General features: G+C 51.4%; 1 protein-coding gene across 2 annotated transcripts in view; it reads left to right on the forward strand.

Annotated features, from left to right (window-relative positions):
• Positions 1-20939, forward strand: part of LOC106576570 (plexin-B2) — a 280227-nt gene that overhangs the window by 113719 nt on the left and 145569 nt on the right. The window contains exon 2 of one of the 2 annotated variants that reach the window (XM_045700160.1): positions 20654-20704. The exons of the other annotated variant lie outside the window; for it this stretch is intronic. The gene's annotated coding sequence lies outside the window, so the exon portion shown is untranslated. The remainder of the gene's footprint in view (positions 1-20653; positions 20705-20939) is intronic. 2 annotated transcript variants of the gene reach the window in all.

Here is a 20939-nt window from a genome sequence, read left to right on the forward strand (position 1 = left end):
TCTCTGTCTCCCATCCCTCTGTCTCTTACTCTCTGTCTCCCATCCCTCTGTCTCTTACTCTCTGTCTCCCATCCCTCTCTCTCTTACTCTCTGTCTCCCATCCCTCTCTCTCTTACTCTCTGTCTCCCATCCCTCTGTCTCTTACTCTCTGTCTCCCATCCCTCTGTCTCTTACTCTCTGTCTCCCATCCCTCTGTCTCTTACTCTCTGTCTCCCATCCCTCTCTCTGTCTCCCATCCCTCTGTCTCTTACTCTCTGTCTCCCATCCCTCTGTCTCTTACTCTCTGTCTCCCATCCCTCTGTCTCTTACTCTCTGTCTCCCATCCCTCTGTCTCTTACTCTCTGTCTCCCATCCTCTCTCCTCTCTGTCTCCCATCCCTCTGTCTCTTACTCTCTGTCTCCCATCCCTCTGTCTCTTACTCTCTGTCTCCCATCCTCTCTCTCTTACTCTCTGTCTCCCATCCTCTCTCTTACTTCTCTGTCTCCCATCCCTCTGTCTCTTACTCTCTGTCTCCCATCCCTCTGTCTCTTACTCTCTGTCTCCCATCCCTCTGTCTCTTACTCTCTGTCTCCCATCCTCTCTCTCTGTCTCCCATCCCTCTCTCTTACTCTCTGTCTCCCATCCCTCTGTCTCTTACTCTCTGTCTCCCATCCCTCTGTCTCTTACTCTCTGTCTCCCATCCCTCTGTCTCTTACTCTCTGTCTCCCATCCCTCTGTCTCTTACTCTCTGTCTCCCATCCCTCTGTCTCTTACTCTCTGTCTCCCATCCCTCTGTCTCTTACTCTCTGTCTCCCATCCCTCTGTCTCTTACTCTCTGTCTCCCATCCTCTCTCTCTTACTCTCTGTCTCCCATCCCTCTGTCTCTTACTCTCTGTCTCCCATCCCTCTGTCTCTTACTCTCTGTCTCCCATCCCTCTGTCTCTTACTCTCTGTCTCCCATCCCTCTGTCTCTTACTCTCTGTCTCCCATCCCTCGTCTCTTACTCTCTGTCTCCCATCCCTCTGTCTCTTACTCTCTGTCTCCCATCCCTCTGTCTCTTACTCTCTGTCTCCCATCCTCTCTCTCTTACTCTCTGTCTCCCATCCCTCTGTCTCTTACTCTCTGTCTCCCATCCCTCTGTCTCTTACTCTCTGTCTCCCATCCCTCTGTCTATTACTCTCTGTCTCCCATCCCTCTGTCTCTTACTCTCTGTCTCCCATCCCTCTGTCTCTTACTCTCTGTCTCCCATCCCTCTGTCTCTTACTCTCTGTCTCCCATCCCTCTGTCTCTTACTCTCTGTCTCCCATCCCTCTGTCTCTTACTCTCTGTCTCCCATCCCTCTGTCTCTTACTCTCTGTCTCCCATCCCTCTGTCTCTTACTCTCTGTCTCCCATCCCTCTGTCTATTACTCTCTGTCTCCCATCCCTCTGTCTCTTACTCTCTGTCTCCCATCCCTCTGTCTCTTACTCTCTGTCTCCCATCCCTCTGTCTCTTACTCTCTGTCTCCCATCCCTCTGTCTCTTACTCTCTGTCTCCCATCCCTCTGTCTCTTACTCTCTGTCTCCCATCCCTCTCTCTCTTACTCTCTGTCTCCCATCCCTCTGTCTCTTACTCTCTGTCTCCCATCCCTCTGTCTCTTACTCTCTGTCTCCCATCCCTCTGTCTCTTACTCTCTGTCTCCCATCCTCTGTCTCTTACTCTCTGTCTCCCATCCCTCTGTCTCTTACTCTCTGTCTCCCATCCCTCTGTCTCTTACTCTCTGTCTCCCATCCCTCTGTCTCTTACTCTCTGTCTCCCATCCCTCTGTCTCTTACTCTCTGTCTCCCATCCCCCTCTGTCTCCATCTCTCTGTCTCCCATCCCTCTGTCTATTACTCTCTGTCTCCCATCCCTCTGTCTCTTACTCTCTGTCTCCCATCCCTCTGTCTCTTACTCTCTGTCTCCCATCCCTCTGTCTCTTACTCTCTGTCTCCCATCCCTCTGTCTCTTACTCTCTGTCTCCCATCCCTCTCTCTCTTACTCTCTGTCTCCCATCCCTCTGTCTCTTACTCTCTGTCTCCCATCCCTCTGTCTCTTACTCTCTGTCTCCCATCCCTCTGTCTCTTACTCTCTGTCTCCCATCCCTCTGTCTCTTACTCTCTGTCTCCCATCCTCTGTCTCTTACTCTCTGTCTCCCATCCCTCTGTCTATTACTCTCTGTCTCCCATCCCTCTGTCTCTTACTCTCTGTCTCCCATCCCTCTGTCTATTACTCTCTGTCTCCCATCCCTCTGTCTCTTACTCTCTGTCTCCCATCCCTCTGTCTCTTACTCTCTGTCTCCCATCCCTCTCTCTATTACTCTCTGTCTCCCATCCCTCTGTCTCTTACTCTCTGTCTCCCATCCCTCTGTCTATTACTCTCTGTCTCCCATCCCTCTGTCTCTTACTCTCTGTCTCCCATCCCTCTCTCTTACTCTCTGTCTCCCATCCCTCTGTCTCTTACTCTCTGTCTCCCATCCCTCTGTCTCTTACTCTCTGTCTCCCATCCCTCTCTCTTACTCTCTGTCTCCCATCCCTCTGTCTTACTTCTGTCTCCCATCCCTCTGTCTCTTACTCTCTGTCTCCCATCCCTCTCTCTCTTACTCTCTGTCTCCCATCCCTCTGTCTCTTACTCTCTGTCTCCCATCCCTCTGTCTCTTACTCTCTGTCTCCCATCCTCTCTGTCTCTTACTCTCTGTCTCCCATCCCTCTGTCTCTTACTCTCTGTCTCCCATCCCTCTGTCTCTTACTCTCTGTCTCCCATCCCTCTGTCTATTACTCTCTGTCTCCCATCCCTCTGTCTCTTACTCTCTGTCTCCCATCCCTCTGTCTCTTACTCTCTGTCTCCCATCCCTCTCTCTCTCTCTGTCTCCCATCCCTCTGTCTCTTACTCTCTGTCTCCCATCCCTCTCTCTCTTACTCTCTGTCTCCCATCCCTCTGTCTATTACTCTCTGTCTCCCATCCCTCTGTCTATTACTCTCTGTCTCCCATCCCTCTGTCTATTACTCTCTGTCTCCCATCCCTCTGTCTATTACTCTCTGTCTCCCATCCCTCTGTCTCTTACTCTCTGTCTCCCATCCCTCTGTCTCTTACTCTCTGTCTCCCATCCCTCTGTCTCTTACTCTCTGTCTCCCATCCCTCTGTCTATTACTCTCTGTCTCCCATCCCTCTGTCTCTTACTCTCTGTCTCCCATCCCTCTGTCTCTTACTCTCTGTCTCCCATCCCTCTGTCTATTACTCTCTGTCTCCCATCCCTCTGTCTCTTACTCTCTGTCTCCCATCCCTCTGTCTCTTACTCTCTGTCTCCCATCCCTCTGTCTATTACTCTCTGTCTCCCATCCCTCTGTCTATTACTCTCTGTCTCCCATCCCTCTGTCTCTTACTCTCTGTCTCCCATCCCTCTGTCTATTACTCTCTGTCTCCCATCCCTCTGTCTATTACTCTCTGTCTCCCATCCCTCTGTCTCTTACTCTCTGTCTCCCATCCCTCTGTCTCTTACTCTCTGTCTCCCATCCCTCTCTCTATTACTCTCTGTCTCCCATCCCTCTGTCTCTTACTCTCTGTCTCCCATCCCTCTGTCTCTTACTCTCTGTCTCCCATCCCTCTGTCTATTACTCTCTGTCTCCCATCCCTCTGTCTCTTACTCTCTGTCTCCCATCCCTCTGTCTATTACTCTCTGTCTCCCATCCCTCTGTCTCTTACTCTCTGTCTCCCATCCCTCTGTCTCTTACTCTCTGTCTCCCATCCCTCTGTCTCTTACTCTCTGTCTCCCATCCCTCTGTCTCTTACTCTCTGTCTCCCATCCCTCTGTCTCTTACTCTCTGTCTCCCATCCCTCTGTCTCTTACTCTGTCTCCCATCCCTCTGTCTCTTACTCTCTGTCTCCCATCCCTCTGTCTCTTACTCTCTGTCTCCCATCCCTCTGTCTATTACTCTCTGTCTCCCATCCCTCTGTCTCTTACTCTCTGTCTCCCATCCCTCTGTCTCTTACTCTCTGTCTCCCATCCCTCTGTCTCTTACTCTCTGTCTCCCATCCCTCTGTCTCTTACTCTCTGTCTCCCATCCCTCTGTCTCTTACTCTCTGTCTCCCATCCCTCTGTCTCTTACTCTCTGTCTCCCATCCCTCTGTCTCTTACTCTCTGTCTCCCATCCCTCTGTCTCTTACTCTCTGTCTCCCATCCCTCTGTCTATTACTCTCTGTCTCCCATCCCTCTGTCTCTTACTCTCTGTCTCCCATCCCTCTGTCTCTTACTCTCTGTCTCCCATCCCTCTGTCTCTATTACTCTCTGTCTCCCATCCCTCTGTCTCTTACTCTCTGTCTCCCATCCCTCTGTCTCTTACTCTCTGTCTCCCATCCCTCTGTCTCTTACTCTCTGTCTCCCATCCCTCTGTCTCTTACTCTCTGTCTCCCATCCTCTGTCTCTTACTCTCTGTCTCCCATCCCTCTGTCTCTTACTCTCTGTCTCCCATCCCTCTGTCTATTACTCTCTGTCTCCCATCCCTCTGTCTCTTACTCTCTGTCTCCCATCCCTCTGTCTCTTACTCTCTGTCTCCCATCCCTCTGTCTCTTACTCTCTGTCTCCCATCCCTCTGTCTCTTACTCTCTGTCTCCCATCCCTCTGTCTCTTACTCTCTGTCTCCCATCCCTCTGTCTCTTACTCTCTGTCTCCCATCCCTCTGTCTCTTACTCTCTGTCTCCCATCCCTCTGTCTCTTACTCTCTGTCTCCCATCCCTCTGTCTCTTACTCTCTGTCTCCCATCCCTCTGTCTCTTACTCTCTGTCTCCCATCCTCTGTCTCTTACTCTCTGTCTCCCATCCCTCTGTCTCTTACTCTCTGTCTCCCATCCCTCTGTCTCTTACTCTCTGTCTCCCATCCCTCTGTCTCTTACTCTCTGTCTCCCATCCCTCTGTCTCTTACTCTCTGTCTCCCATCCCTCTGTCTCTTACTCTCTGTCTCCCATCCCTCTGTCTCTTACTCTCTGTCTCCCCATCCCTCTGTCTCTTACTCTCTGTCTCCCATCCCTCTGTCTCTTACTCTCTGTCTCCCATCCCTCTGTCTCTTACTCTCTGTCTCCCATCCCTCTGTCTCTTACTCTCTGTCTCCCATCCCTCTGTCTATTACTCTCTGTCTCCCATCCCTCTGTCTCTTACTCTCTGTCTCCCATCCCTCTGTCTCTTACTCTCTGTCTCCCATCCCTCTGTCTCTTACTCTCTGTCTCCCATCCCTCTGTCTCTTACTCTCTGTCTCCCATCCCTCTGTCTCTTACTCTCTGTCTCCCATCCCTCTGTCTCTTACTCTCTGTCTCCCATCCCTCTGTCTCTTACTCTCTGTCTCCCATCCTCTGTCTCTTACTCTCTGTCTCCCATCCCTCTGTCTCTTACTCTCTGTCTCCCATCCCTCTGTCTCTTACTCTCTGTCTCCCATCCCTCTGTCTCTTACTCTCTGTCTCCCATCCCTCTGTCTCTTACTCTCTGTCTCCCATCCCTCTGTCTCTTACTCTCTGTCTCCCATCCCTCTGTCTCTTACTCTCTGTCTCCCATCCCTCTGTCTCTTACTCTCTGTCTCCCATCCCTCTGTCTCTTACTCTCTGTCTCCCATCCCTCTGTCTCTTACTCTCTGTCTCCCATCCCTCTGTCTCTTACTCTCTGTCTCCCATCCCTCTGTCTCTTACTCTCTGTCTCCCATCCCTCTGTCTCTTACTCTCTGTCTCCCATCCCTCTGTCTCTTACTCTCTGTCTCCCATCCCTCTGTCTCTTACTCTCTGTCTCCCATCCCTCTGTCTCTTACTCTCTGTCTCCCATCCCTCTGTCTCTTACTCTCTGTCTCCCATCCCTCTGTCTCTTACTCTCTGTCTCCCATCCCTCTGTCTCTTACTCTCTGTCTCCCATCCCTCTGTCTCTTACTCTCTGTCTCCCATCCCTCTGTCTCTTACTCTCTGTCTCCCATCCCTCTGTCTCTTACTCTCTGTCTCCCATCCCTCTGTCTCTTACTCTCTGTCTCCCATCCCTCTGTCTCTTACTCTCTGTCTCCCATCCCTCTGTCTCTTACTCTCTGTCTCCCATCCCTCTGTCTCTTACTCTCTGTCTCCCATCCCTCTGTCTCTTACTCTCTGTCTCCCATCCCTCTGTCTCTTACTCTCTGTCTCCCATCCCTCTGTCTCTTACTCTCTGTCTCCCATCCCTCTGTCTCTTACTCTCTGTCTCCCATCCCTCTGTCTCTTACTCTCTGTCTCCCATCCCTCTCTCTCTTACTCTCTGTCTCCCATCCCTCTGTCTCTTACTCTCTGTCTCCCATCCCTCTGTCTCTTACTCTCTGTCTCCCATCCCTCTGTCTCTTACTCTCTGTCTCCCATCCCTCTGTCTCTTACTCTCTGTCTCCCATCCCTCTGTCTCTTACTCTCTGTCTCCCATCCCTCTGTCTATTACTCTCTGTCTCCCATCCCTCTGTCTCTTACTCTCTGTCTCCCATCCCTCTGTCTCTTACTCTCTGTCTCCCATCCCTCTGTCTCTTACTCTCTGTCTCCCATCCCTCTGTCTCTTACTCTCTGTCTCCCATCCCTCTGTCTCTTACTCTCTGTCTCCCATCCCTCTGTCTCTTACTCTCTGTCTCCCATCCCTCTGTCTCTTACTCTCTGTCTCCCATCCCTCTGTCTCTTACTCTCTGTCTCCCATCCCTCTGTCTCTTACTCTCTGTCTCCCATCCCTCTGTCTCTTACTCTCTGTCTCCCATCCCTCTGTCTCTTACTCTCTGTCTCCCATCCCTCTGTCTATTACTCTCTGTCTCCCATCCCTCTGTCTCTTACTCTCTGTCTCCCATCCCTCTGTCTCTTACTCTCTGTCTCCCATCCCTCTGTCTCTTACTCTCTGTCTCCCATCCCTCTGTCTCTTACTCTCTGTCTCCCATCCCTCTGTCTATTACTCTCTGTCTCCCATCCCTCTGTCTCTTACTCTCTGTCTCCCATCCCTCTGTCTCTTACTCTCTGTCTCCCATCCCTCTGTCTCTTACTCTCTGTCTCCCATCCCTCTGTCTCTTACTCTCTGTCTCCCATCCTCTGTCTCTTACTCTCTGTCTCCCATCCCTCTGTCTCTTACTCTCTGTCTCCCATCCCTCTGTCTCTTACTCTCTGTCTCCCATCCCTCTGTCTCTTACTCTCTGTCTCCCATCCCTCTGTCTCTTACTCTCTGTCTCCCATCCCTCTGTCTCTTACTCTCTGTCTCCCATCCCTCTGTCTCTTACTCTCTGTCTCCCATCCCTCTGTCTCTTACTCTCTGTCTCCCATCCCTCTGTCTCTTACTCTCTGTCTCCCATCCCTCTGTCTCTTACTCTCTGTCTCCCATCCCTCTCTCTCTTACTCTCTGTCTCCCATCCCTCTGTCTCTTACTCTCTGTCTCCCATCCCTCTGTCTCTTACTCTCTGTCTCCCATCCCTCTGTCTCTTACTCTCTGTCTCCCATCCCTCTGTCTCTTACTCTCTGTCTCCCATCCCTCTGTCTCTTACTCTCTGTCTCCCATCCTCTGTCTCTTACTCTCTGTCTCCCATCCTCTGTCTCTTACTCTCTGTCTCCCATCCCTCTGTCTCTTACTCTCTGTCTCCCATCCCTCTGTCTCTTACTCTCTGTCTCCCATCCCTCTGTCTCTTACTCTCTGTCTCCCATCCCTCTGTCTCTTACTCTCTGTCTCCCATCCCTCTGTCTCTTACTCTCTGTCTCCCATCCCTCTGTCTCTTACTCTCTGTCTCCCATCCCTCTGTCTCTTACTCTCTGTCTCCCATCCCTCTGTCTCTTACTCTCTGTCTCCCATCCCTCTGTCTCTTACTCTCTGTCTCCCATCCCTCTGTCTCTTACTCTCTGTCTCCCATCCCTCTGTCTCTTACTCTCTGTCTCCCATCCCTCTGTCTCTTACTCTCTGTCTCCCATCCCTCTGTCTATTACTCTCTGTCTCCCATCCCTCTGTCTCTTACTCTCTGTCTCCCATCCCTCTGTCTCTTACTCTCTGTCTCCCATCCCTCTGTCTCTTACTCTCTGTCTCCCATCCCTCTGTCTCTTACTCTCTGTCTCCCATCCCTCTGTCTCTTACTCTCTGTCTCCCATCCCTCTGTCTCTTACTCTCTGTCTCCCATCCCTCTGTCTCTTACTCTCTGTCTCCCATCCCTCTGTCTCTTACTCTCTGTCTCCCATCCCTCTGTCTCTTACTCTCTGTCTCCCATCCCTCTGTCTCTTACTCTCTGTCTCCCATCCCTCTGTCTCTTACTCTCTGTCTCCCATCCCTCTGTCTCTTACTCTCTGTCTCCCATCCCTCTGTCTCTTACTCTCTGTCTCCCATCCCTCTGTCTCTTACTCTCTGTCTCCCATCCCTCTGTCTCTTACTCTCTGTCTCCCATCCTCTGTCTCTTACTCTCTGTCTCCCATCCCTCTGTCTATTACTCTCTGTCTCCCATCCCTCTGTCTCTTACTCTCTGTCTCCCATCCTCTGTCTCTATTACTCTCTGTCTCCCATCCCTCTGTCTCTTACTCTCTGTCTCCCATCCCTCTGTCTCTTACTCTCTGTCTCCCATCCTCTGTCTCTTACTCTCTGTCTCCCATCCTCTGTCTCTTACTCTCTGTCTCCCATCCCTCTGTCTCTTACTCTCTGTCTCCCATCCCTCTGTCTCTTACTCTCTGTCTCCCATCCCTCTGTCTATTACTCTCTGTCTCCCATCCCTCTGTCTATTACTCTCTGTCTCCCATCCCTCTGTCTCTTACTCTCTGTCTCCCATCCCTCTGTCTCTTACTCTCTGTCTCCCATCCCTCTGTCTCTTACTCTCTGTCTCCCATCCCTCTGTCTCTTACTCTCTGTCTCCCATCCCTCTGTCTCTTACTCTCTGTCTCCCATCCCTCTGTCTCTTACTCTCTGTCTCCCATCCCTCTGTCTCTTACTCTCTGTCTCCCATCCCTCTGTCTCTTACTCTCTGTCTCCCATCCCTCTGTCTCTTACTCTCTGTCTCCCATCCCTCTGTCTCTTACTCTCTGTCTCCCATCCCTCTGTCTCTTACTCTCTGTCTCCCATCCCTCTGTCTCTTACTCTCTGTCTCCCATCCCTCTGTCTCTTACTCTCTGTCTCCCATCCCTCTGTCTCTTACTCTCTGTCTCCCATCCCTCTGTCTCTTACTCTCTGTCTCCCATCCCTCTGTCTCTTACTCTCTGTCTCCCATCCCTCTGTCTCTTACTCTCTGTCTCCCATCCCTCTGTCTATTACTCTCTGTCTCCCATCCCTCTGTCTCTTACTCTCTGTCTCCCATCCCTCTGTCTCTTACTCTCTGTCTCCCATCCCTCTGTCTCTTACTCTCTGTCTCCCATCCCTCTGTCTCTTACTCTCTGTCTCCCATCCCTCTGTCTCTTACTCTCTGTCTCCCATCCCTCTGTCTCTTACTCTCTGTCTCCCCATCCCTCTGTCTCTTACTCTCTGTCTCCCATCCTCTGTCTCTTACTCTCTGTCTCCCATCCCTCTGTCTCTTACTCTCTGTCTCCCATCCCTCTGTCTCTTACTCTCTGTCTCCCATCCCTCTGTCTCTTACTCTCTGTCTCCCATCCCTCTCTCTATTACTCTCTGTCTCCCATCCCTCTGTCTCTTACTCTCTGTCTCCCATCCCTCTGTCTCTTACTCTCTGTCTCCCATCCCTCTGTCTCTTACTCTCTGTCTCCCATCCCTCTGTCTCTTACTCTCTGTCTCCCATCCCTCTGTCTCTTACTCTCTGTCTCCCATCCCTCTGTCTCTTACTCTCTGTCTCCCATCCCTCTGTCTCTTACTCTCTGTCTCCCATCCTCTGTCTATTACTCTCTGTCTCCCATCCTCTGTCTATTACTCTCTGTCTCCCATCCCTCTGTCTCTTACTCTCTGTCTCCCATCCCTCTGTCTCTTACTCTCTGTCTCCCATCCCTCTGTCTCTTACTCTCTGTCTCCCATCCCTCTGTCTCTTACTCTCTGTCTCCCATCCCTCTGTCTCTTACTCTCTGTCTCCCATCCCTCTGTCTCTTACTCTCTGTCTCCCATCCTCTGTCTCTTACTCTCTGTCTCCCATCCCTCTGTCTCTTACTCTCTGTCTCCCATCCCTCTGTCTCTTACTCTCTGTCTCCCATCCCTCTGTCTCTTACTCTCTGTCTCCCATCCCTCTGTCTCTTACTCTCTGTCTCCCATCCCTCTGTCTCTTACTCTCTGTCTCCCATCCCTCTCTCTCTTACTCTCTGTCTCCCATCCCTCTGTCTCTTACTCTCTGTCTCCCATCCCTCTGTCTCTTACTCTCTGTCTCCCATCCCTCTGTCTCTTACTCTCTGTCTCCCATCCCTCTGTCTCTTACTCTCTGTCTCCCATCCCTCTGTCTCTTACTCTCTGTCTCCCATCCCTCTGTCTCTTACTCTCTGTCTCCCATCCCTCTGTCTCTTACTCTCTGTCTCCCATCCCTCTGTCTCTTACTCTCTGTCTCCCATCCCTCTGTCTCTTACTCTCTGTCTCCCATCCTCTGTCTCTTACTCTCTGTCTCCCATCCCTCTGTCTCTTACTCTCTGTCTCCCATCCCTCTGTCTCTTACTTCTCTGTCTCCCATCCCTCTGTCTCTTACTCTCTGTCTCCCATCCCTCTGTCTCTTACTCTCTGTCTCCCATCCCTCTGTCTCTTACTCTCTGTCTCCCATCCCTCTGTCTCTTACTCTCTGTCTCCCATCCCTCTGTCTCTTACTCTCTGTCTCCCATCCCTCTGTCTCTTACTCTCTGTCTCCCATCCCTCTGTCTCTTACTCTCTGTCTCCCATCCCTCTGTCTCTTACTCTCTGTCTCCCATCCCTCTGTCTCTTACTCTCTGTCTCCCATCCCTCTGTCTCTTACTCTCTGTCTCCCATCCCTCTGTCTCTTACTCTCTGTCTCCCATCCCTCTGTCTCTTACTCTCTGTCTCCCATCCCTCTGTCTCTTACTCTCTGTCTCCCATCCCTCTGTCTTCTCTCTCTCTGTCTCCCATCCTCTGTCTCTTACTCTCTGTCTCCCATCCCTCTGTCTCTTACTCTCTGTCTCCCATCCCTCTGTCTCTTACTCTCTGTCTCCCATCCCTCTGTCTCTTACTCTCTGTCTCCCATCCCTCGTCTCTTACTCTCTGTCTCCCATCCCTCTCTCTCTTACTCTCTGTCTCCCATCCCTCTGTCTCTTACTCTCTGTCTCCTCTCTCTCTGTCTCCCATCCCTCTGTCTCTTACTCTCTGTCTCCCATCCCTCTGTCTCTTACTCTCTGTCTCCCATCCCTCTGTCTCTTACTCTCTGTCTCCCATCCCTCTGTCTCTTACTCTCTGTCTCCCATCCCCTCTCTCTTACTCTCTGTCTCCCATCCCTCTGTCTCTTACTCTCTGTCTCCCATCCCTCTGTCTCTTACTCTCTGTCTCCCATCCTCTGTCTCTTACTCTCTGTCTCCCATCCCTCTGTCTCTTACTCTCTGTCTCCCATCCCTCTGTCTCTTACTCTCTGTCTCCCATCCCTCTGTCTCTTACTCTCTGTCTCCCATCCCTCTGTCTCTTACTCTCTGTCTCCCATCCCTCTGTCTCTTACTCTCTGTCTCCCATCCCTCTGTCTCTTACTCTCTGTCTCCCATCCCTCTGTCTCTTACTCTCTGTCTCCCATCCCTCTGTCTCTTACTCTCTGTCTCCCATCCCTCTGTCTCTTACTCTCTGTCTCCCATCCCTCTGTCTCTTACTCTCTGTCTCCCATCCCTCTGTCTCTTACTCTCTGTCTCCCATCCCTCTGTCTCTTACTCTCTGTCTCCCATCCTCTGTCTCTTACTCTCTGTCTCCCATCCCTCTGTCTCTTACTCTCTGTCTCCCATCCCTCTGTCTCTTACTCTCTGTCTCCCATCCCTCTGTCTCTTACTCTCTGTCTCCCATCCCTCTGTCTCTTACTCTCTGTCTCCCATCCCTCTGTCTCTTACTCTCTGTCTCCCATCCCTCTGTCTCTTACTCTCTGTCTCCCATCCCTCTGTCTCTTACTCTCTGTCTCCCATCCCTCTGTCTCTTACTCTCTGTCTCCCATCCCTCTGTCTCTTACTCTCTGTCTCCCATCCCTCTGTCTCTTACTCTCTGTCTCCCATCCCTCTGTCTCTTACTCTCTGTCTCCCATCCCTCTGTCTCTTACTCTCTGTCTCCCATCCCTCTGTCTCTTACTCTCTGTCTCCCATCCCTCTGTCTCTTACTCTCTGTCTCCCATCCCTCTGTCTCTTACTCTCTGTCTCCCATCCCTCTGTCTCTTACTCTCTGTCTCCCATCCCTCTGTCTCTTACTCTCTGTCTCCCATCCCTCTGTCTCTTACTCTCTGTCTCCCATCCCTCTGTCTCTTACTCTCTGTCTCCCATCCCTCTGTCTCTTACTCTCTGTCTCCCATCCTCTCTCTCTGTCTCCCATCCCTCTGTCTCTTACTCTCTGTCTCCCATCCCTCTGTCTCTTACTCTCTGTCTCCCATCCCTCTGTCTCTTACTCTCTGTCTCCCATCCCTCTGTCTCTTACTCTCTGTCTCCCATCCCTCTGTCTCTTACTCTCTGTCTCCCATCCCTCTGTCTCTTACTCTCTGTCTCCCATCCCTCTGTCTCTTACTCTCTGTCTCCCATCCCTCTGTCTCTTACTCTCTGTCTCCCATCCCTCTGTCTCTTACTCTCTGTCTCCCATCCCTCTGTCTCTTACTCTCTGTCTCCCATCCCTCTGTCTCTTACTCTCTGTCTCCCATCCCTCTGTCTCTTACTCTCTGTCTCCCATCCCTCTGTCTCTTACTCTCTGTCTCCCATCCCTCTGTCTCTTACTCTCTGTCTCCCATCCCTCTGTCTCTTACTCTCTGTCTCCCATCCCTCTGTCTCTTACTCTCTGTCTCCCATCCCTCTGTCTCTTACTCTCTGTCTCCCATCCCTCTGTCTCTTACTCTCTGTCTCCCATCCCTCTGTCTCTTACTCTCTGTCTCCCATCCCTCTGTCTCTTACTCTCTGTCTCCCATCCCTCTGTCTCTTACTCTCTGTCTCCCATCCCTCTGTCTCTTACTCTCTGTCTCCCCATCCCTCTGTCTCTTACTCTCTGTCTCCCATCCCTCTGTCTCTTACTCTCTGTCTCCCATCCCTCTGTCTCTTACTCTCTGTCTCCCATCCCTCTGTCTCTTACTCTCTGTCTCCCATCCCTCTGTCTCTTACTCTCTGTCTCCCATCCCTCTGTCTCTTACTCTCTGTCTCCCATCCCTCTGTCTCTTACTCTCTGTCTCCCATCCCTCTGTCTCTTACTCTCTGTCTCCCATCCCTCTGTCTCTTACTCTCTGTCTCCCATCCCTCTGTCTCTTACTCTCTGTCTCCCATCCCTCTGTCTCTTACTCTCTGTCTCCCATCCCTCTGTCTCTTACTCTCTGTCTCCCATCCCTCTGTCTCTTACTCTCTGTCTCCCATCCCTCTGTCTCTTACTCTCTGTCTCCCATCCCTCTGTCTCTTACTCTCTGTCTCCCATCCCTCTGTCTCTTACTCTCTGTCTCCCATCCCTCTGTCTCTTACTCTCTGTCTCCCATCCCTCTGTCTCTTACTCTCTGTCTCCCATCCCTCTGTCTCTTACTCTCTGTCTCCCATCCCTCTGTCTCTTACTCTCTGTCTCCCATCCCTCTGTCTCTTACTCTCTGTCTCCCATCCCTCTGTCTCTTACTCTCTGTCTCCCATCCCTCTGTCTCTTACTCTCTGTCTCCCATCCCTCTGTCTCTTACTCTCTGTCTCCCATCCCTCTGTCTCTTACTCTCTGTCTCCCATCCCTCTGTCTCTTACTCTCTGTCTCCCATCCCTCTGTCTCTTACTCTCTGTCTCCCATCCCTCTGTCTCTTACTCTCTGTCTCCCATCCCTCTGTCTCTTACTCTCTGTCTCCCATCCCTCTGTCTCTTACTCTCTGTCTCCCATCCCTCTGTCTCTTACTCTCTGTCTCCCATCCCTCTGTCTCTTACTCTCTGTCTCCCATCCCTCTGTCTCTTACTCTCTGTCTCCCATCCCTCTGTCTCTTACTCTCTGTCTCCCATCCCTCTGTCTCTTACTCTCTGTCTCCCATCCCTCTGTCTCTTACTCTCTGTCTCCCATCCCTCTGTCTCTTACTCTCTGTCTCCCATCCCTCTGTCTCTTACTCTCTGTCTCCCATCCCTCTGTCTCTTACTCTCTGTCTCCCATCCCTCTGTCTCTTACTCTCTGTCTCCCATCCCTCTGTCTCTTACTCTCTGTCTCCCATCCCTCTGTCTCTTACTCTCTGTCTCCCATCCCTCTGTCTCTTACTCTCTGTCTCCCATCCCTCTGTCTCTTACTCTCTGTCTCCCATCCCTCTGTCTCTTACTCTCTGTCTCCCATCCCTCTGTCTCTTACTCTCTGTCTCCCATCCCTCTGTCTCTTACTCTCTGTCTCCCATCCCTCTGTCTCTTACTCTCTGTCTCCCATCCCTCTGTCTCTTACTCTCTGTCTCCCATCCCTCTGTCTCTTACTCTCTGTCTCCCATCCCTCTGTCTCTTACTCTCTGTCTCCCATCCCTCTGTCTCTTACTCTCTGTCTCCCATCCCTCTGTCTCTTACTCTCTGTCTCCCATCCCTCTGTCTCTTACTCTCTGTCTCCCATCCCTCTGTCTCTTACTCTCTGTCTCCCATCCCTCTGTCTCTTACTCTCTGTCTCCCATCCCTCTGTCTCTTACTCTCTGTCTCCCATCCCTCTGTCTCTTACTCTCTGTCTCCCATCCCTCTGTCTCTATTACTCTCTGTCTCCCATCCCTCTGTCTATTACTCTCTGTCTCCCATCCCTCTGTCTCTTACTCTCTGTCTCCCATCCCTCTGTCTCTTACTCTCTGTCTCCCATCCCTCTGTCTCTTACTCTCTGTCTCCCATCCCTCTGTCTCTTACTCTCTGTCTCCCATCCCTCTGTCTCTTACTCTCTGTCTCCCATCCCTCTCTCTATTACTCTCTGTCTCCCATCCCTCTGTCTCTTACTCTCTGTCTCCCATCCCTCTGTCTCTTACTCTCTGTCTCCCATCCCTCTGTCTCTTACTCTCTGTCTCCCATCCCTCTGTCTCTTACTCTCTGTCTCCCATCCCTCTGTCTCTTACTCTCTGTCTCCCATCCCTCTGTCTATTACTCTCTGTCTCCCATCCCTCTGTCTCTTACTCTCTGTCTCCCATCCCTCTGTCTCTTACTCTCTGTCTCCCATCCCTCTGTCTCTTACTCTCTGTCTCCCATCCCTCTGTCTCTTACTCTCTGTCTCCCATCCCTCTCTCTCTTACTCTCTGTCTCCCATCCCTCTGTCTATTACTCTCTGTCTCCCATCCCTCTGTCTCTTACTCTCTGTCTCCCATCCCTCTGTCTCTTACTCTCTGTCTCCCATCCCTCTGTCTCTTACTCTCTGTCTCCCATCCCTCTGTCTCTTACTCTCTGTCTCCCATCCCTCTCTCTATTACTCTGTCTCCCATCCCTCTGTCTCTTACTCTCTGTCTCCCATCCCTCTGTCTCTTACTCTCTGTCTCCCATCCCTCTGTCTCTTACTCTCTGTCTCCCATCCCTCTCTCTTACTCTGTCTCCCATCCCTCTGTCTCTTACTCTCTGTCTCCCATCCCTCTCTCTATTACTCTCTGTCTCCCATCCCTCTGTCTCTTACTCTCTGTCTCCCATCCCTCTCTCTATTACTCTCTGTCTCCCATCCCTCTGTCTCTTACTCTCTGTCTCCCATCCCTCTGTCTCTTACTCTCTGTCTCCCATCCCTCTGTCTCTTACTCTCTGTCTCCCATCCCTCTGTCTCTTACTCTCTGTCTCCCATCCCTCTCTCTGTCTCCCATCCCTCTCTCTGTCTCCCATCCCTCTCCCCTCTCTCTCTCCCAGGTCAAGGTATTAGTTAACTTTCCTCCTGGGGGAGCTGTTGTCATAATGGATGCGTGGTCTGACTCATTCACCTATAATGATGCCAGTCCAGTCCACACTAAGTCAGCTGTAATGGTAGTGGATGGCAGCAGCAGTCCACTGCTCAATCTGTTATCCAGCTGAGATGAAATGGTGCTTGTTGCTATGGCAGTAGGTAGGGAGTAGGGTAGATGGTTGAGGGGGTTTGGTAGAAGGCGTTGCTATGGCAGTAGGTAGGGTAGATGGTTGAGGGGGTTTGGTAGAAGGCGTTGCTATGGCAGTAGGTAGGGTAGATGGTTGAGGGGGTTTGGTAGAAGGCGTTGCTATGGCAGTAGGTAGGGTAGATGGTTGAGGGGGTTTTGGTAGAAGGCGTTGCTATGGCAGTAGGTAGGGTAGATGGTTGAGGGGGTTTTGGTAGAAGGCGTTGCTATGGCAGTAGGTAGGGTAGATGGCTGAGGGGTTTTGGTAGAAGGCGTTGCTATGGCAGTAGGTAGGGTAGATGGCTGAGGGGTTTTGGTAGAAGGCGTTGCTATGGCAGTAGGTAGGGTATATGGCTGAGGGGTTTTGGTAGAAGGCGTTGCTATGGCAGTAGGTAGGGTAGATGGTTGAGGGGGTTTTGGTAGAAGGCGTTGCTATGGCAGTAGGTAGGGTAGATGGCTGAGGGGTTTTGGTAGAAGGCGTTGCTATGGCAGTAGGTAGGGTAGATGGCTGAGGGGTTTTGGTAGAAGGCGTTGCTATGGCAGTAGGTAGGGTAGATGGCTGAGGGGTTTTGGTAGAAGGCGTTGCTATGGCAGTAGGTAGGGTAGATGGCTGAGGGGTTTTGGTAGAAGGCGTTGCTATGGCAGTAGGTAGGGTAGATGGCTGAGGGGTTTTGGTAGAAGGCGTTGCTATGGCAGTAGGTAGGGTAGATGGCTGAGGGGTTTTGGTAGAAGGCGTTGCTATGGCAGTATGTAGGGTAGATGGCTGAGGGGTTTTGGTAGAAGGCGTTGCTATGGCAGTAGGTAGGGTAGATGGCTGAGGGGTTTTGGTAGAAGGCGTTGCTATGGCAGTAGGTAGGGTAGATGGCTGAGGGGTTTTGGTAGAAGGCGTTGCTATGGCAGTAGGTAGGGTAGATGGCTGAGGGGTTTTGGTAGAAGGCGTTGCTATGGCAGTAGGTAGGGTAGATGGCTGAGGGGTTTTGGTAGAAGGCGTTGCTATGGCAGTAGGTAGGGTAGATGGCTGAGGGGTTTTGGTAGAAGGCGTTGCTATGGCAGTAGGTAGGGTAGATGGCTGAGGGGTTTTGGTAGAAGGCGTTGCTATGGCAGTAGGTAGGGTAGATGGTTGAGGGGGTTTTGGTAGAAGGCGTTGCTATGGCAGTAGGTAGGGTAGATGGCTGAGGGGGTTTTGGTAGAAGGCGTTGCTATGGCAGTAGGTAGCAGAGGGTTGGGGTGAGGTTGTTTTTAAAGGAGGACTGTATCATTACCTCCAGGACTGATATTCCATCAGGGAATACCATCAGGAGAGAGGAGAGTCATCTGATCAGCAAGGAGATAAAAGGGGGTGGAGAGAGAGACACACGTGGGGGGGGGTGGAGAGAGAGACACACGTGGGGGGGTGGAGAGAGAGACACACGTGGGGTGGAGAGAGATACACACGTGGGGGGTGGGGGGGTGGAGAGAGAGACACACGTGGGGGGTGGAGAGAGACACGTGGGTGGGGGGTGGAGAGAGAGACACACGTGGGGGTGGGGGGGTGGAGAGAGAGACACACGTGGGGGGTGGGGGGGTGGAGAGAGAGAGAGACACACGTGGGGGTGGGGGGGGGGTGGAGAGAGAGACACACGTGAGGTGGGGGGTGGAGAGAGAGACACACGTGGGGGGTGGGGGGTGGAGAGAGAGACACACGTGGGGGGTGGGGGGGTGGAGAGAGAGACACACGTGGGGGTGGGGGGGTGGAGAGAGAGACACACGTGGGGGGTGGGGGGGTGGAGAGAGAGACACACGTGGGGGGTGGGGGGGGTGGAGAGAGAGACACACGTGGGGGGTGGAGAGAGAGACACACGTGGGGGGTGGGGGGGGTGGAGAGAGACACACGTGGGGGGGGGGGGGTGGAGAGAGACACACGTGGGGGTGGGGGGTGGAGAGAGAGACACACGTGGGGGGTGGAGAGAGAGAGACACACGTGGGGGGTGGAGAGAGAGACACACGTGGGGGGGGGGGGGTGGAGAGAGACACACGTGGGGTGGGGGGGTGGAGAGAGAGACACACGTGGGGGGTGGGGGGGGTGTAGAGAGACACACGTGGGGGGGTGGAGAGAGAGACACACGTGGGGTGGGGGGGTGGAGAGAGAGAGAGAGAGACACACGTGGGGTGGGGGGTGGAGAGAGAGACACACGTGGGGTGGGGGGGTGGAGAGAGGACACACGTGGGGGGTGGGGGGGGTGGAGAGAGAGACACACGTGGGGTGGGGGGGTGGAGAGAGAGAGAGAGAGAGACACACGTGGGGTGGGGGGGGGGGTGGAGAGAGAGACACTAGCTCTATGGACCAGTTTATCCTCCTGTAACACAGTAACTGGTAGACCTACACCTCACACTAGCTCTATGGATCAGTTTGTCCTCCTGTAACACAGTAACTGGTAGACCTACACCTCACACTAGTTCTATGGATCAGTTTGTCCTCCTGTAACACAGTAACTGGTAGACCTACACCTCACACTAGTTCTATGGACCAGTTTGTCCTCCTGTAACACAGTAACTGGTAGACCTACTCCTCACACTAGCTCTATGGATCAGTTTGTCCTCCTGTAACACAGTAACTGGTAGACCTACACCTCACACTAGCTGTATAGAGCCCTTTCACCATGGCAGCCATATTGTTATGTCAATAACACTACATGGTCGAGCTTCTCATAACAGTTATGTTTCTCTGTTGTGTTTTAGTCCAGACAACGTTCAGGCTCTGTTGTGTTTAGTCCAGACAACGTTCAGGCTCTGTTGTGTTTTAGTCCAGACAACGTTCAGGCTCTGTTGTGTTTAGTCCAGACAACGTTCAGGCTCTGTTGTGTTTAGTCCAGACAACGTTCAGGCTCTGTTGTGTTTAGTCCAGACAACGTTCAGGCTCTGTTGTGTTTAGTCCAGACAACGTTCAGGCTCTGTTGTGTTTAGTCCAGACAACGTTCAGGCTCTGTTGTGTTTAGTCCAGACAACGTTCAGGCTCTGTTGTGTTTAGTCCAGACAACGTTCAGGCTCTGTTGTGTTTAGTCCAGACAACGTTCAGGCTCTGTTGTGTTTTAGTCCAGACAACGTTCAGGCTCTGTTGTGTTTAGTCCAGACAACGTTCAGGCTCTGTTGTGTTTAGTCCAGACAACGTTCAGGCTCTGTTGTGTTTAGTCCAGACAACGTTCAGGCTCTGTTGTGTTTTAGTCCAGACAACGTTCAGGCTCTGTTGTGTTTAGTCCAGACAACGTTCAGGCTCTGTTGTGTTTTAGTCCAGACAACGTTCAGGCTCTGTTGTGTTTAGTCCAGACAACGTTCAGGCTCTGTTGTGTTTAGTCCAGACAACGTTCAGGCTCTGTTGTGTTTAGTCCAGACAACGTTCAGGCTCTGTTGTGTTTAGTCCAGACAACGTTCAGGCTCTGTTGTGTTTAGTCCAGACAACGTTCAGGCTCTGTTGTGTTTAGTCCAGTGTGGCAGACAACAGGCTCTTCAATGCTGTAGCACTAAGATGCGGAGACCAAGGGAACAGTCAGTGTGTTGTCTTGTCATCAGCTTGTCAGTTGGACTCAAAATGTCAAAACTGTGACAGAGTATTGATCCCTCATATCTCTGGACTCTGACCCCATAAATGCAAGATGGGATGTTTTCCTCTGTATGTCAGCTGTTATTGCTGGACTAAGGAAGATGCTGTGTCAATGTTAACGCTGGTGGAAAGAAATTGTCAAGCTTGGCTGTTCTTTTTTCTCAACTTGACAAGAAAGTGCCTGCCACGGTTTACTGCCCGAGTCATCATTTAATGGTGCTGACAGATTCCATGTTGAGTGACTGTTTTTCTCTCTCTGTCTTTGTGTCAATCTTTGTGTTATCTCTCTGAAACCCCCAGGTCCATAGGCTCAGAGAGAGAGACTGAGACAGAGATGGGGGGAAGAGAGGGGTTCAGAGAGAGGGAGATGGAGAGAAGAGAGTGGTATAAAGTAGCCATTGTATCAGAATGTTCCAGAACAGATAACAGGATGTTTGGACTGGGTGAGACTGGGAAGGCCCAGTCAGCAGGAGATGAACATCAATAGTTCTACTACTGGGCCTCTATATGAAGAAGAAACTTCTGCTCCTCCAGTGGTGTAAAATACTTTAAAGTACTACTTAAGTCGTTTTTTGGTGTATCTGTACTTTACTTTACTATTTATAGTTTTGACAACTGTACTTTTTACAGGACAAGAAAATTGTCAAATTTTCGCACTTATCAAGAGAACATCCCTGGTCATCCCTACTGCCCCTGATCTGGTGGACTCACTAAACACACATGCTTACTTTGTAAATGATGTCTGAGTGTTGGAGTGTGCCCCTGGCTATCCGTACATTTAAAAAATAAGAAAATGGTGCCATCTGGGTTGCTTAATATAAGGAATTTGAAATGATTTATACATTTTCTTTTGATACTTAACTATATTTAAATCCAAATACTTTTAGACTTTTCCTCAAGTTGTATTTTACTGGGTGACTTTCACATTTTCTATGAAGGTATCTTTACATTTGCTCAAGTATGACAATTGGGTATTTTATCCACCACTGTACTCTTCCACAGATCCTCCTCAGAGAGACTGGCTCAAAGGGCTCATTTCTCTCTGAAGTACAGGTAACATACACCGTGAAAATCTCCCTGCCTGCCATCAGCTGTCTGTGGGCTACAGGGAAATCTCCCTGCCTGCCATCAGCTGTCTGTGGGCTACAGGGACATCTCCCTGCCTGCCATCAGCTGTCTGTGGGCTACAGGGAAATCTCCCTGCCTGCCATCAGCTGTCTGTGGGCTACAGGGAAATCTCCCTGCCTGCCTGCCATCAGCTGTCTGTGGGCTACAGGGACATCTCCCT

The sequence above is a fragment of the Salmo salar genome, chromosome ssa17 (assembly GCF_905237065.1).
Source record: "Salmo salar chromosome ssa17, Ssal_v3.1, whole genome shotgun sequence".
Classification (NCBI taxonomy): Eukaryota; Metazoa; Chordata; class Actinopteri; order Salmoniformes; family Salmonidae; genus Salmo; species Salmo salar.